General features: G+C 42.7%; 1 protein-coding gene across 1 annotated transcript in view; it reads right to left on the bottom strand.

Moving 5' to 3' along the window:
- B3GAT2 (beta-1,3-glucuronyltransferase 2) overlaps positions 1-11,513 on the bottom strand; it is a 47,550-nt gene extending 36,037 nt beyond the window's left edge. The window contains exon 1 of the mRNA XM_079970550.1: positions 11,493-11,513. The gene's annotated coding sequence lies outside the window, so the exon portion shown is untranslated. The remainder of the gene's footprint in view (positions 1-11,492) is intronic.
- Between the last annotated feature and the right edge of the window lie 2,513 nt (positions 11,514-14,026).

The raw sequence follows: 14,026 nt of genomic DNA, 5'->3' as shown, positions 1-14,026 counted from the left end.
GCTCTCCTAATGTTGCTATATCTTGAACTACAACTCCCATCACCCCTGGTTATTGGCCATGCTTGCTTGGGGTGATGGGAAGTGAACCAACCAGGACCTTGCAATCATCATCTGAGGCCCTTCTTTGTGTGCCTTCTCCACGAAAGGTCCAGAGGGTGGCAACACGAGACTGGGCCTTTTCTTTGGTGGCTCCCCGTTTGTGGAATGCTCTCCCCAGGGAGGCTCGCCTGACATCTTCATTAAATATCTTCAGTCACCCAGCAAAACCATTCCTCTTCTCCCAGGCCTTCAGCCAATTAAAAAAATCCATGGCTATTTAAATGGTGTTTGTGGCAGGAGGGGGCGGTATTGGTTTTTTTGTTACTATGTATGTGTTTTTATATTGCTAATTGCCCTGTGATCCTCTGATGTAAGGGGGTGTAAATAAAGTTAAATAATAAAAAAATAGACCTGCAACATCTGTAGAGCCAAAGATGCCCAACATTTGAGCTACACTGTAGAATGGACATGGGAAAAGATCAACCAATTCATAGCACTTGATTCTTGAATCACCATTGGTTGGTTCCCCTCCCCCCCCCCCCCCGGGCTTGTCTGTCTGCGCTGACACTGGCCAAGTGTAGTTCAAGAGAACTGTGGCTCTTACACTAAGCATACTTATTTGTTTAGTTCATTTGTGTATCTCTGCTTTCCTGGTGAGTCCCCCCCCCCAATTTTATCATCAACAGAACTCAATGAAGTCGGGTCTGTCTGGTGGGTTGTGACTGACCCAAGTTCACTACAGCGAAATTCATTGAGGAGTCAGGATTGTCTCCGCTATCCACTGCACGCACCCTGGCTCTGTAATAGGCCGATCACTGCCAGAATGTTGTGTTAGATGTTTACAGAGAACCTTTCAAACATGTTGATCCCTAGGAATTTCGTGGTGGCCCGTGCATTCCCCAAGGAACATGTCTAACCTTGCAATAAAAAGGGTAAGGGAAACCCCAGTGTAGGATCTAGAATAGAGAGACGCATTAAGCAAACTATTAAAAATACCTCAAGGGAGTGTTGTTCTGCAATAAGCTGTGATTGCATGATGCTAACCTGAGAGGCGTATAAGCCAATTAATGTATTTATAATAAACCTTTGCAGAGGTTTGTTTGCTTCTTCTTCAATACTCAGCAGCCCTCCTGAAGGATGCGAAGGGTGGTGTTTTTCTGCTGAGATTCAGCCTCCTCCCTACCTCTGTTATCAGATGCAGCCCACATTCTCCTCTCCAGAACAAAAAGGAAATTGTATCCTTTTGTTTTAATGAGCTTCCCCACCCCACCCCCACCCCAAGTGGCTGGCACTCTAATTTGCCTTCAACACTTCATGCCTTCCTGCAACAATGGAAAGCGTTTTCTTTCCTAATTAACAACTTGAGCTTATTATTAACCTGACTACTCCATTTTCAGTGTTATTCTGTCGTGGACATGGAATTGTCTTTGCATCTCAGTCATACCTGAGTTCACCTTGTGCCAGCCTGGTCAAGGGGCATTTCCTGACCGGCAGGGCAGTGATCCATTGATGTTGCTGCCACAAGGAGACCCTGTTCAAATGCTGCTTGCCTAGCAAGGAGGCACCATTTCACTTCCTGGCAGCTTCTCTTTTGGGTGAACTATCTGGAGGATTCTTCAGAGATTCCATTCCACATACTTGTTCATAAATTGGACTGAGCCTTTTGGTGTATCACCCAGAAAACTTAAATCATTGTTTTGCTTCCTGCTTAATCTTCCTGGCTTTTTGAAGTCTCCCCCCACCCCTTGCTTCTATGCAGTTTCAAAAGTGGAAGAAGCATTATTTTATCTGATACAAAATAAATTGCATTGGTTGTTGTTGTTGTTGTAAACGTTTTCCTGATTGGGGAAAACACTCTGTCCCAGCTGCTTGAGAACAAATCTATAGTCCTTGTCTTCTTCTCCTTCTCCTTCTCCTTCTCCTTCTCCTTCTCCTTCTCCTTCTCCTCCTCCTCCTTCCTTCCTTCCTTCCTCCCTCCCTCCCTCCCTCCCTCCCTCCCTCCTCCCCCCTCTCTCTGTGTCACACTAAAGTCAGAAAGGAAATACTTTCACTTGCTTTCCAGGAAAGTAGCTGCATTAGTCTGATGCTCCAAAAATCAACCAGCAGTTCCCTCTATATTTAATTATATATTCACTGTATTTATATGCCACAGTTCAGCCATGGCACCTAAAGAACTTTACAATTTTTTAAAAACCAAAAACAAATAAATGGCATAACATGCAGAGTCAACAGACTCCTCATAAGTCCCCAGGGTGCATCCTGGGCTGGGCTTCCTTCCTTCTCTGCAAAATACATTTATTCATGTGTGTATCTCACCTGCAGCATGGACCCACCTGCTCATTCCTACAGCTCCCATGACTACACATACTTATATGTTAGTGGAAGCAGTAGCAGTCTCTCTGGCCATCTCGTGGCTTCCATCCTCATGACTCTGCATGAACTCACTCCTCAACTAATGTTAAGGTCTTTGCCTGGCATTTCTGTAGCCCTTCTGCAGGTTTTGTTTGATCTTTGGGATGCCTCTCCTTTGGATTATGTGTCCTGGACCCTGACTGCAGCCAGAGTCACGATAATAAGTAACTTTAAATAAAGCAGTGCTTTCGTCAGGCTTAAGCATACTAGTGCATTTACAGTGGTACCTCAGGTTAAGTACTTAATTCGTTCTGGAGGTCCGTACTTAACCTGAAACTGTTCTTAACCTGAAGCACCACTTTAGCTAATGGGGCCTCCTCCTGCTGCCGTGCCGCCGGAGCATGATTTCTGTTCTCATCCTGAAGCAAAGTTCTTAACCTGAAGCACTATTTCTGGGTTAGTGGAGTCTGTAACCTGAAGCGTATGTAACCCGAGGTACCACTGTACTGCTTTTTCAAACCCTACAGTGTTTGGTTTTTATACTCCCCGGTAGACCATAAGCAAGGCACAGAGAAATCCCTGGTGCGTATCACGGAATGTCTCAGCCAAGTAGCTAATCCTAAATCTTAAGGATGTCACACCTAAATGTCTTAATTATCCCATATTTAAACTGACATGAATGTCTGATATCCACTGAAATGGATAACATCCAAATCTGAAAGCAGTGAGTACATCAGTCAGGAGGAAAGCTGGGCGCAGCATCTCTGCTTCAACACAAAGGAGAGTCTCCCCATGGGAAGTGAACTTCTGCCCTCACTAAATAAAATAAAAAGACAGAAATAAATCCTTTCGGTAAAGCACAAGAAATGAGGACAGTTTCCTCAACGGGCTCTGGGAGCTAGGGAGCGTTTCATGGTGGCTGATGAAATGCAGGTGGACTCGACACGAGAGGCTGAGGGAGCATAGCACATTATGACATGTTTTTCCAGCATGAAATTTGTGTGCACAAAGAGTGTCATGTGCCAAGTGGCATCTGTTGCAAAGGAAGTACAGTGGTACCTCTGGTTATGTACTTAATTCATTCCGGAGGTCCATTCTTAACCTGAAACTGTTCTTAACCTGAAGCACCACTTTAGCTAATGGGGCCTCCTGCTGCCGCACAATTTCTGTACTCATCCTGAAGTAAAGTTCTTAACCCGAGGTACTATTTCTGGGTTAGCAGAGTCTGTAACCTGAAGAGTATGTAACCTGAAGCGTACGTAACCCGAGGTACCACTGTAGAAGGAAGAATTATTATTTACAGAGATACCATGTGAGAAGAATTTTGGCTGGCGCTGGCGCTAGCTTGCCCTGGCCCTCCCAGCAGCTTTTTCCTCAACCTCTCTTAGAAGCAGGCACACGGGCAAGAAAAACCTGTTGCGTGGTGCTGCCTTTACATACATTAGCTACATGCTCTTGGGACACAGTTGCAGTGGGAAATGCTTCCCAATGTTCCCAGCGGAAAGACAGGAAAAATTGTTTATCCATTTTTCAGTGCTGTTTTTCATGTCTGCTCAAATGTAAGTACCACTCAGTTTAACCCAGGTAAGCAAGTATAGGATTACAGCCTGTCTGTCCAGTAGAGGCTCAGTGGCATCTGCTTTGCTCACATAAAGCCACAGGTTTAGACCTCAGGATCTCCTTCCTGAAACTCTGAAGAGCTGCTGGCAGCCAGGGTGGGCAATACTAGATGCACCAATGGTCTGACTCTGTATAAGGCAGCTTCCTATGTTCATACGTTTTAGCACATTACATAAGGGAAGGGCTAGCCAATAGCTACCCACTAGAATGCACACCAACTTTCCCCTTCAATGCAAGTCTATGCATTCATACTCAGAGGAGTCCTATTGAGCCTTACTCCCAGATAAGTGTGTGTAGGATTGTAGCCTTACCATCAGTACAAAGATGCAGTCTAACCCTCTGCACAGAGCATTTAATCAGATGACATAGTCAATAAACCTCCTAAGGGGGGGGGGACCCACCCTGTGTTTTAAAGCTAATAAAGTCACCTGCTGAGGGCATAATTTTTTTAAGCGGCAGGTATAAAGAATTTCTTTCTGCCAAGAAGATTAATTGTTACTTCCTGAATAAATACCTGCCTTTAGCTTTTCAACAGAAACAACAGGGGGCTGTGATCCTGTAAATGTAAATGTATGTGTCCTTTACAGCTGGGTGTGTCATAAATGCTTACTGTAATCTTCCGCTAATTTAAACTGATGTTTGGACAAACTGCTACCTGGATGGGTAGAACTGGGATGGTTTGCAGTGTAATTGCTAATCAGAATAATATCATGGTTGCAGTGCAGCCAGCTCCTTGATGCTTTCTTAGCGGTTTTTTCTTCTTTCCCCCCCATCCTCGTGCTGAAGGCCTAGAGCACCATCTAGTGAGAAGGAGAGAGCGGATTGCAAAGCACCCAACTCTGAGATTTTGCAGCAGAGCATACAGAATCGAGGGTTTTTGTTTTTCTATGGAAACTGCTGGCATTTCATTTTCAGCCTGGAAACTTAAGACTATGGGGAACAAAGGAGACTGTGCAGGAGAGTCATTTTTTTGCCTTGCGTTACATTTGAGCCTGTTTACAGCAGGGCCGACACCTCACCCACAACAAATCGACGTGGGCATTTTAGTTGGGTGGAAAATCAGATACTCATCAGCAAATATATATCGATTCTCCAACATAGTGATAACTACAGTATGGTGGTAGCACTCACTGAGCTGGAAAGCCGCCTGCCGTTAGCTATGCCTCCAACTCTAAGGAGCAGATCGAAAAATATATATATATGGATGAGACATGTTAAGTCATTCAGAGTCAAGTCCTAAATATAAAAAGAGCAAACAGCTTTCAGAAGGCATGTATCAAACTAAATGGAGCTATTGCATAAGAACAGAAATGAAGGACACAGGGCAGGGTGGCTAGGTACAAAAACAGGCCAGGGTGCCTGCACCTTTGATAGTTGTGGAGGAGAGGGAATGTAATCAGCAGAGGGAATCAGTTCACATTCGTCTATTAAACGTGCAGAAGCCCGCTCTTATCCCCCCCCTCCGCCACCGCTGCCTTTGCATGGGATCTGTATAGCTGGGATTGCAGCTGTGGTGCAAAACACTCAAGTCCCCTGCAACGAAAGGTTGCAGGATTTTGTAGCTTAGAGAGAAGGTGAGCAAGAGGGCACATGGCAGAGGTGCATGAAATCATGCATGACATAGAGGAAGTGGACAGAGAGATGCTTTTTCTCCCTTTCTCGTTAACGCTAGAACTCATGGACATCCAATGAAGCGGATTGTTGGAGGATTGCAGGGAGATAAAAGAAAGCACTGTATTTTTCACTCTATAAGACGCATCAGACCATAAGACGCACCTAGTTTGGAAACAAGAAAAAAAATATTCTGAATATCAGAAGCCAGAAGAGCAAGAGGGATTGCTGCACAGTGAAAGCAGCAATCCCTCTTGCTCTTCTGGCTTCTGGGATAGCTGCGCAGCCTGCATTCACTCCATAAGAAGCACACACACATTTCCCCTAACTTTTTAGGAGGAAAAAAGTGAGTCTTATAGAACAAAAAATATGGTACTTCTTCACACAGTACATAGTTAAACTATGGAACTAGCTCCCAGAAGAGGCAGTGATGGCCACCCCCATGGATGGCTTTAAAATAGAGTCAGATAAATTCATTGAATTAGGGGGAGGACAGGGGAAGACACTCATCACCTGAAAAAAAATAAATGGTATGCTTAAAGGATAATAGTATGGGTTTACCTCTGTAATAGAAGGAACCACACAAGAGAAATCATATTAACTGGAAGAGTTTGTGAAGTTGATTGTTTTGTGCATGATCACATGCATGCATTATTTTAATAGCAATTGACTTCAATAAAGTGAATTTTAATAGGCTTTTAAGAGCCGTACACCTACTTTTCTACCTTCTGCTATTGTGTGGTTTGGTTTTTGAAAAAATACTTTCGGTGCTAACTGGCCTTGTTTGGCCTATATAACAAAGAAATAAAACATCATCGGAACAATGAGGCTGGTGAAGTCTTTCTATAGAAAGAGCAGGTTTAAGTAATAGCCTCCCTGTGGTCATAGCTGGATGCCTCCCCTGTTTCTGATTTAGTGTGCGGGGAATCATTAGCTCTCAAACACTATCAGGCCTTTGCTGGCCAATGGGGAAAAGCACACTGAGAAATGGAGGCTTGAGGGATGCGGTGGCGATGGGGGTGGGTGGGATTCAAACCAGCTCAGTCTCCTGAATGTCATGCATACCCTGCAATTTTGCTTTGAGGGCAAGTAATGGAGACTTGGGTCTCGGTGTTTTATTTCTGTATGTTGCTCAACCTTTGTGTGTGTGTGTTACATCAACAGACTTTGTTCCACCCATTTGTTTGAACTGTTCATACTGTAAGAAAAACACCGGGGCCTCATTTGATCAGAAGACTGTTTGGCATCTGGTGGGCGGGGCTTGTGTGCTCTGTTCCGGAATCAGCCCCTCCCTTCAGTGTGTTCCGTTAAGTTTCAGTTAAGAGGGACCCCAACTGCCTCTTCTCGTTTTCTCGCCTCAGACTTGCCTCCTGTTTTTTTCTATTTAGTTTCTCTCACTGTGTGATTTTGTTACGGTTTTCTTTATTATTAAAGCTTAGTTTACGTGAGCCACTTATTTTTCTCAAGGAAAAAGAAAAGCTGCTGGGGAAAGGTGTAGAACAGGCTTCCTCAACCTCTGCCCTCCAGATGTTTTTGGCCTACAACTCCAATGATCCTTAGCTAGCAGGACCAGTGGTCAGGGATGATGGGAATTGTAGCCTCAAAACATCTGGAGGGCCGAGGTTGAGGAAGCCTGGTGTAGAATGTCCTAAACCGCTTGAGGGGATATTCCCAGTTTGCCAGGAGGATTGATTTTGTTAATCATTCCCCCCCTCCACCTCCACAACATTTATACCATTCTAAATCTTAAGCATGCTTAGCCAAATTTGATGAGACAAGGGAGGTCTGCTTATTTTCTTTAAAAAAAAAAAAAACAAACAAACCTCAGCAAGGGGCTTGAATTGGGGCCACTATGCTGGCAGAGAGGTGTTGGTAACCCCCCCCCCCCCGCACACCATTCTTTTTTCTGATCTAGATTTGTCCCATCCAATCTGCTATTTGCCCTGCTAAGGAAAACTCAATTCCTTAAAAAAAATTAAGAAATGAACAGGATTTAAAAAAACAACAAACTATTACATGAGTTGGAAACAGAACAAATATGGATAGGAGGGGACTTTAACAATGTCATTTATGACAAAATGGACGGCTCAGGCCCAGTAACCACCTGTAGAAAGCAGGGGAGACATTCACTCTATTGGAGGATTTGCAATTAAAGGATCATTGGAGAATTTATTATCAAAAAAGGAGGGATCACATATTTTTCACAAGTTCATTAAGCATACTCTTGATTTTTCCCTTTTCTGGCAACACCAGAAATTATCAAGAATGTTGCTGTTGTTATTTCTATTTATATACCTCTGAAGTTGAACAGAACCCATTCCGGAAGTTGGTTTGACTTCTGAAACATCCAAAGCACGGCTTCCGATTGGCCGCAGGAAGCTCCTGCAGCCAATCAGAAGCCCTGGAAGCCCTGTCGGACGTTTGACTTCCAAACGTTTGAAAACCGGAACACTCACTTCTGGTTTTCAATCGTTCAGGAGCCGGAACATTCAACTCCCAAGGTGTTCGAGAGCGAGGTATGACTGTACTGCCCTTTTTCAAAAGATCTCAAGGTGGTGTATGAAAGAATGTTAGATACTAATCAGAATGGTAGCTGACCAAGGCTAGTAGTACACATGGTTGAGAGAGGATATAAATTTATGGGATGGATCAGTGATTTTTTCTGGAATGAATATATAATTAATAGGCTTTAGGAGGAAATAAAGCATTTTTTCCCTAATAAAAATTACCCCAGAAAACATTTATAGTTTCTAGGACTTTTAAGGCTTATATGAGGGGGTTATTAATGACAGAAATTATTTAGTGAAAAAAGGAAGTAAGATTACTGGGGGAAGGGGAGAAGTGAGATAAGGGGAGAATAGAGAGCTATAAAATTAAAAATCAGCAAGCAAAGGATTAACCAACTCAGAAAGGAGGACTGAAAGAAAATCATATTAGTTATTTGTTAAGTCCACATCCTGCTCTCCCTCCCAGTATTGCCTAGGACAGCAAACACATCAGCCTCAAAACAACATAATAAAAATGAAATAAAAGCAATCACATACTCTCACAGCAAATAATTTCAAGGATGCCAGGAACAGAAACTTTCCGCCATCAAATGCTTGGGAAAATAGCAATGTTTTTAAGTTCCTCGTGAAAGTTAATAAAGACGGAGACAGGGAAGGTTAGAGGAAGAAGAAATTAAAATAATGGTATAATGTGGAAGTTACAATGTAAACAACTTTAGATTCAATAAACTAACTGAAGCAAGTTAAGAGAGTAATTCGGTAAACAGGATGTAGAATGGAATTTTTGGGAGGGTTGTCTCAAAATTCAGAAGACATTTGGAAGTCAATGGAAAGCAACACCTTATAACAAATAATTTCAAATAATTTTGGGCCACTCATGAAAACAATTCAGAAGAAGTTTGAGACTGAGGAAAACTTGAATATACCTTAGTTTGGAAGAATTAGGTGAGTGAAGATGTGTAGGTTGTTGAAGTTTTTTTGGCTCTTCCAAAACCTTGTTCTTTAAATGTCAGTGGCAAAGAACTATACAAAAAAAGCAAGAAAAGAGGAAATGGAAACTCAGATAAAATGAAAGAAAAAAGAGGGTTTAGGATTCTCCAATATATTAGAAACATTGCTACAGGCAATGCTTGAATGGCTTGATCCAGAATGGGCCCTAACAAAATATGAACAAAAGAAATTTAAAATACCTCTACTGTGTATGTTATGGAAAAGTAGTGAGAAGAGGAGATGGCAGAAAGTGTTAATGCCAGTAATGAGATTTATATTTGAGGTATGGGATAAAATGAAACAAATTGAATTCTTCAGTGTCCCCATGAGAGTCATTTTGTACAGAAGTACTGTATTGGCAATGAATTTTGGAGAAGATTGGCAGCAAGGAGGGTTGGTAAGATTAAAGCAATTGATTAAGGAGTATGATATTTGTACCTATCAATAATTGAGAGAAGGGGTAATAAGAAATTTATATTGATATTTCCAATTAAGAAACTTAATTCAAAGTAAATTGAGAGAGAAGGAAATTGCATTTGAAGAATTACTGGTACAAGGAAAACAGAAAGTGACATTATATGATGTGTAATATATTGGCAGTTATGGATGATAGGAAGAAGAAATACTAGGTCCACAGATTTAAGTAAAAATACTCAAGATATGGGAATCTATATCTGAGCAAAGCAGGCATTGTGCCCAAGTGTAAGTTTAGGAGAATTCCTCCCCCAAAATAAGAGCAAGATTACTTCAGAGAGGGGAAACCTGATGCTTTTAAAGTTTGCATTCTTTTGGCATTTCTTGGGAAATCCAATTGCTTTGGGTCAACTCCTGCCATTGCTGCCAAAATATCCTGTGACATGAAGGAGTGAAGAACATTTAACGAAGCATTCACCTTACAAAGTTGTTGTGAAAGGCCATGTCCAATAATAATAAAAATCTTATGCTGCAGGAAATTATTAAGGCTGTTGTTAAGAAATCCTAAAGTAAACTTGGGCAAAAGTGCAAATTAACCTATGTGTTTCCCCCCCCCCAAATGCAACTCTCCCACCAGTCCCTCCCCCTACCAGTCACTCACTCACTCACTCACTCACTCACAAAGCTATCCATTCCAGCTTTTCTCTCACTTGCTGTTTACACTGGGTTGTCACATCAGAATGTAAAGAATCATGGGGGATGCTACAACATTCTAACACTAACAAGTCATAAACTGGAAGGAGAGTATAGGCTGGAGGAGTGTAGGGCTGGATCTAGACATGTCAAAGAAGTAATTCAGTTAAGCACGTTGTAAACTCATACAGGGAAATCCAGTAGGGAAAGAGGGACTGTGCAGCGCCATCTGGTGTCACAGTGTTATATCATACAGTGGTACCTCGGGTTAAGTACTTAATTCGTTCCGGAGGTCTGTTCTTAACCTGAAACTGTTCTTACCCTGAAGCACCACTTTAGCTAATGGGGCCTCCTGCTGCTGCTGCCACGCCGTCGGAGCACGTTTTCCGTTCTCATCCTGAAGCAAAGTTCTTAACCTGAAGCACTATTTCTGGGTTAGCGGAGTCTGTAACCTGAAGCGTATGTAACCTGAAGCGTATGTAACCCGAAGTACCACTGTATATACAACACATATGAAACACTTTTTCTTTACCATACTAGCTGAGTCATAGGTTTGTGTCCTCACTGTTTATTCCCCTTTTAAAGTTTGCTGAGTACCACTAATCTCTGGTAAAGAATTTAGGCTCCTGCACAGTAAATAAGAATGTTACCGAAGACCTTTAAATTTCATGCAAGTGTGATTTGGGAGCTTCATTGTGTCTACTGGGAAAAATACCCTATTAAAAACTTTTGCCAGCCATTCCCCTGTGTTAGTATAATGAGGATTTTCCCCTTGGTGCTTTCTATGCCTTTTTCATGAAAGAAAGAAAGAAAGAAAGAAAGAAAGAAAGAAGAAGTATGTATGTCTCACTTTTCTTTTTTGGAAAGCTTAATAATCTTTCATGCAAAGTTCCCTAGGAAGCAAGCAATCCCCCCACTTTTCACAGCAAGGCCTACTTAATTAAGGATGTTTTGTTCTGCATAAAATATATGAGGCTGCTGGGACGGTGCCTGACGAATTGGTGAACATCCAGTGCCTATATTTAGCAGTTTCTTCAGGCCTTTAAAGCTGCGGCATGATAAACAAGAGTTGTTGACAAAAAAAATCTCAAGCTACGGGTTACCAGAATGCCCACATTATTACAACTGAACTAGTAGCGCGTGAGCTATTGATTCAAAAGCAATGGTTTCATATGGAATAAAATGGCTTTGTCAAAAATCAATAGTGTAACTGCAATTACCACAAGCATTACTTCAAAGATATTAAGAGTCATAAATCAAACGCACCAGCTGGGGAATAATGATGGCAGTATGTACAAACAAGAAGCAGCGTTGTTGTTGTCTTCGAGAAAGCAGGTGTCAGTGGTTATTTCCTAATAAAAGACCGTGCTTCCTCCCTCCAGCGCGCACATTTTTCACACTGTAAAGAAAACAGGGCAGAGTTTCTATGAGCAGCATGTTGCTTAAATCCCATCGAAGTAAATGGAGCTCTGGTAACTTGGCTGTCCACAGCCCAGCAGCCCTTCTCTCCAGTTATTCATATGTGTGCATGCCTCTCACAAAGTCAGATCATTAGTCCATGTAGCTCAATACTGTCCACATTGACTTGGCAACAGCTCTCCAGAATTTCAACATATCTCTCCCAACTCCACCTGGAAATGCTGGGGATTGAACCTGCAACCTTCTGTATGCTGAGCAGGTGCTCTACCACTGAGTTATGGCCAGAACTCTGTAGCTACACACAGGATGGCTACCAGATGCATGTAAAATTCAATGTCCAGGCTCAGTTTGCTTGTGTGACTCAAACACCACTTTCACCCAAAGCTGCCTCAAACCTAGCACTATGTTGATCGTTTCACAATGGCAACCATATCAGCTTGCCAAGTAAAACAATATCCCCTCTGCTCCGCTCATGGGCAGTTCCAGGGACTCTCCTAACCACCCTGCCGAGCCAATTCTGGGGGCATGTGGGGTAGGAGAGGGAGAAATATTATTGTACAAGCAGAAATCCTTTTGAAAGGCTTCTGCTGATGATACCGATTGGTTGAATCCCCCTCTGTGGCATTTTTCAATAGAGTTGGTTCACACATTCAGCTGCTGCACACGAGTGGCTGCATGTGTGACTCAGCCATGTATATTAAATAGTATTTCAATTTATTTCAAATAAAAGTTTTGAGGTGGTCACACGGCTTCAGTTCCAATCAGTGCTTTCCCCATAACTTCCTGCTGAAATCTCATGGCTTATTATACCTCAAATGTTCTGGCTTTTTTTTTATTGCTTTTGTTGGGTTATATCCTCTCCAGACAGCAATAATATGCAGTGATGGAGCTTCATGCTCTGGCACCGGGGGGGGCGGACAGCAGGCAGGGGTGGGGCTGGCGCATGTCCTGGAGCATGGTGCGCTGCCTACAGGGGCGTGGCACCCAGCGTGGGCGGGGGGGAGCCGCAATGGCACCCTACTGGGATTGTGCTGCCGGAGGCGGTGCGCTCCCCCCGCACTCCTCTTCCTCCGCCAGTGATAATATGGTAGCATTGGGGAAGCATTGTGTAACAAACTAAAGGAGAATAAAACCATTACTAATGGTCAAGAAGCTGGCACAGAATATAGCCACAGAAAAGTACCAGAGGGCCTGAGTGAGCTTGGGACAATGGGAAGTGGCAATGAGAGGAAGACCATGGCATTTCTTGGCTACTCATTTGCTCTCTCCCTCACAGAGCCCAGAGGCAGAATGCAAACAAGTGGATGATGACAGCACAGGGGGAGCCAGAAGTTGTTGTTTATTCGCCCTCCCTCCCTCCCTTCCTTCCTCCCCCCACCCTCCCACTATACTGGTTGATGGTTAGCCATAGAGATATACCTCCTCCTTGAATTTTGCCTGATGCCCTCTTAAAGATGACCTAAGCCAGAGACCTCCTCAATGACTTGTGCCAGTGCATTCCATGCATTTAATTATTCAGTGTGTGAGGTACCTTCTTTACACAATGAATAATTTAATCTATGGAATTTACTGCCGTAACACAGGCTTCTCCTTCTCCTTGTTATTTAGATTTGCAGGCTGTTATGCACTGAAGCCCATCACACTAAAATATTAAAAAAACAACCACCATTGCTACTCCTTATCATGCACTAAACGTTTCTCCAGCATCACAAGAGAGTTGACAACTGGCATCTGCAGAGCCTGTAATGTTGTTATTACCCAAGTATGGTTCACTTCTTTTCCCTTCCCTCAGCAACTTCACTGGTACTGTATTGTTGTTACCCAAAGCCAAGAAGGGCTAACATTCTGAATGGGTTTGAATGCAAAGCACATCTTAGCTACAGACTTACTGGGTGATCTCGGACAACTTGCTATCTCTCAGCATCTGTTCTTTGTTTGTAAAAATTAAAAAGAGGGATGTAAATAACCAGCCTGGCAGTGCCGTTGTGAGAGCACAAACAAAATGAAAACTGTAAAACAGCTTGCACATTCAAAGAGAAATTATTAGTGATTGTTCAGATAGCTCTCTCCAAGCTGGGCAATGGGCCAACCGAAGAGCATTATATACAATTGTGCAACAAAGAAGTAAATATAAACAAAAAAATTAAAATGTACGTACATCTAATGGGGGCTTTTACCCCAAGGAAAAAGATCTCATGGGAAATTCACCAAAGATAGCAACTGAATGTGCAAGAGCAGTGAGAAAGAATAATTCAAGCTGAAATCTATGCACACTTAACCTTGGAGGACAGCCCATTGAACTTATGAGAAGCTATGCATAAAATGGTGTTGCAAATTGCTAAGAAAGGGATTGACTGTACAGTGCAATCCTAATCATGCTT

The sequence above is a fragment of the Podarcis cretensis genome, assembly GCF_951804945.1.
Source record: "Podarcis cretensis genome assembly, chromosome: 3".
In the NCBI taxonomy this organism is placed as follows: domain Eukaryota; kingdom Metazoa; phylum Chordata; class Lepidosauria; order Squamata; family Lacertidae; genus Podarcis; species Podarcis cretensis.
This window is presented reverse-complemented; position numbering and strand designations above follow the sequence as displayed.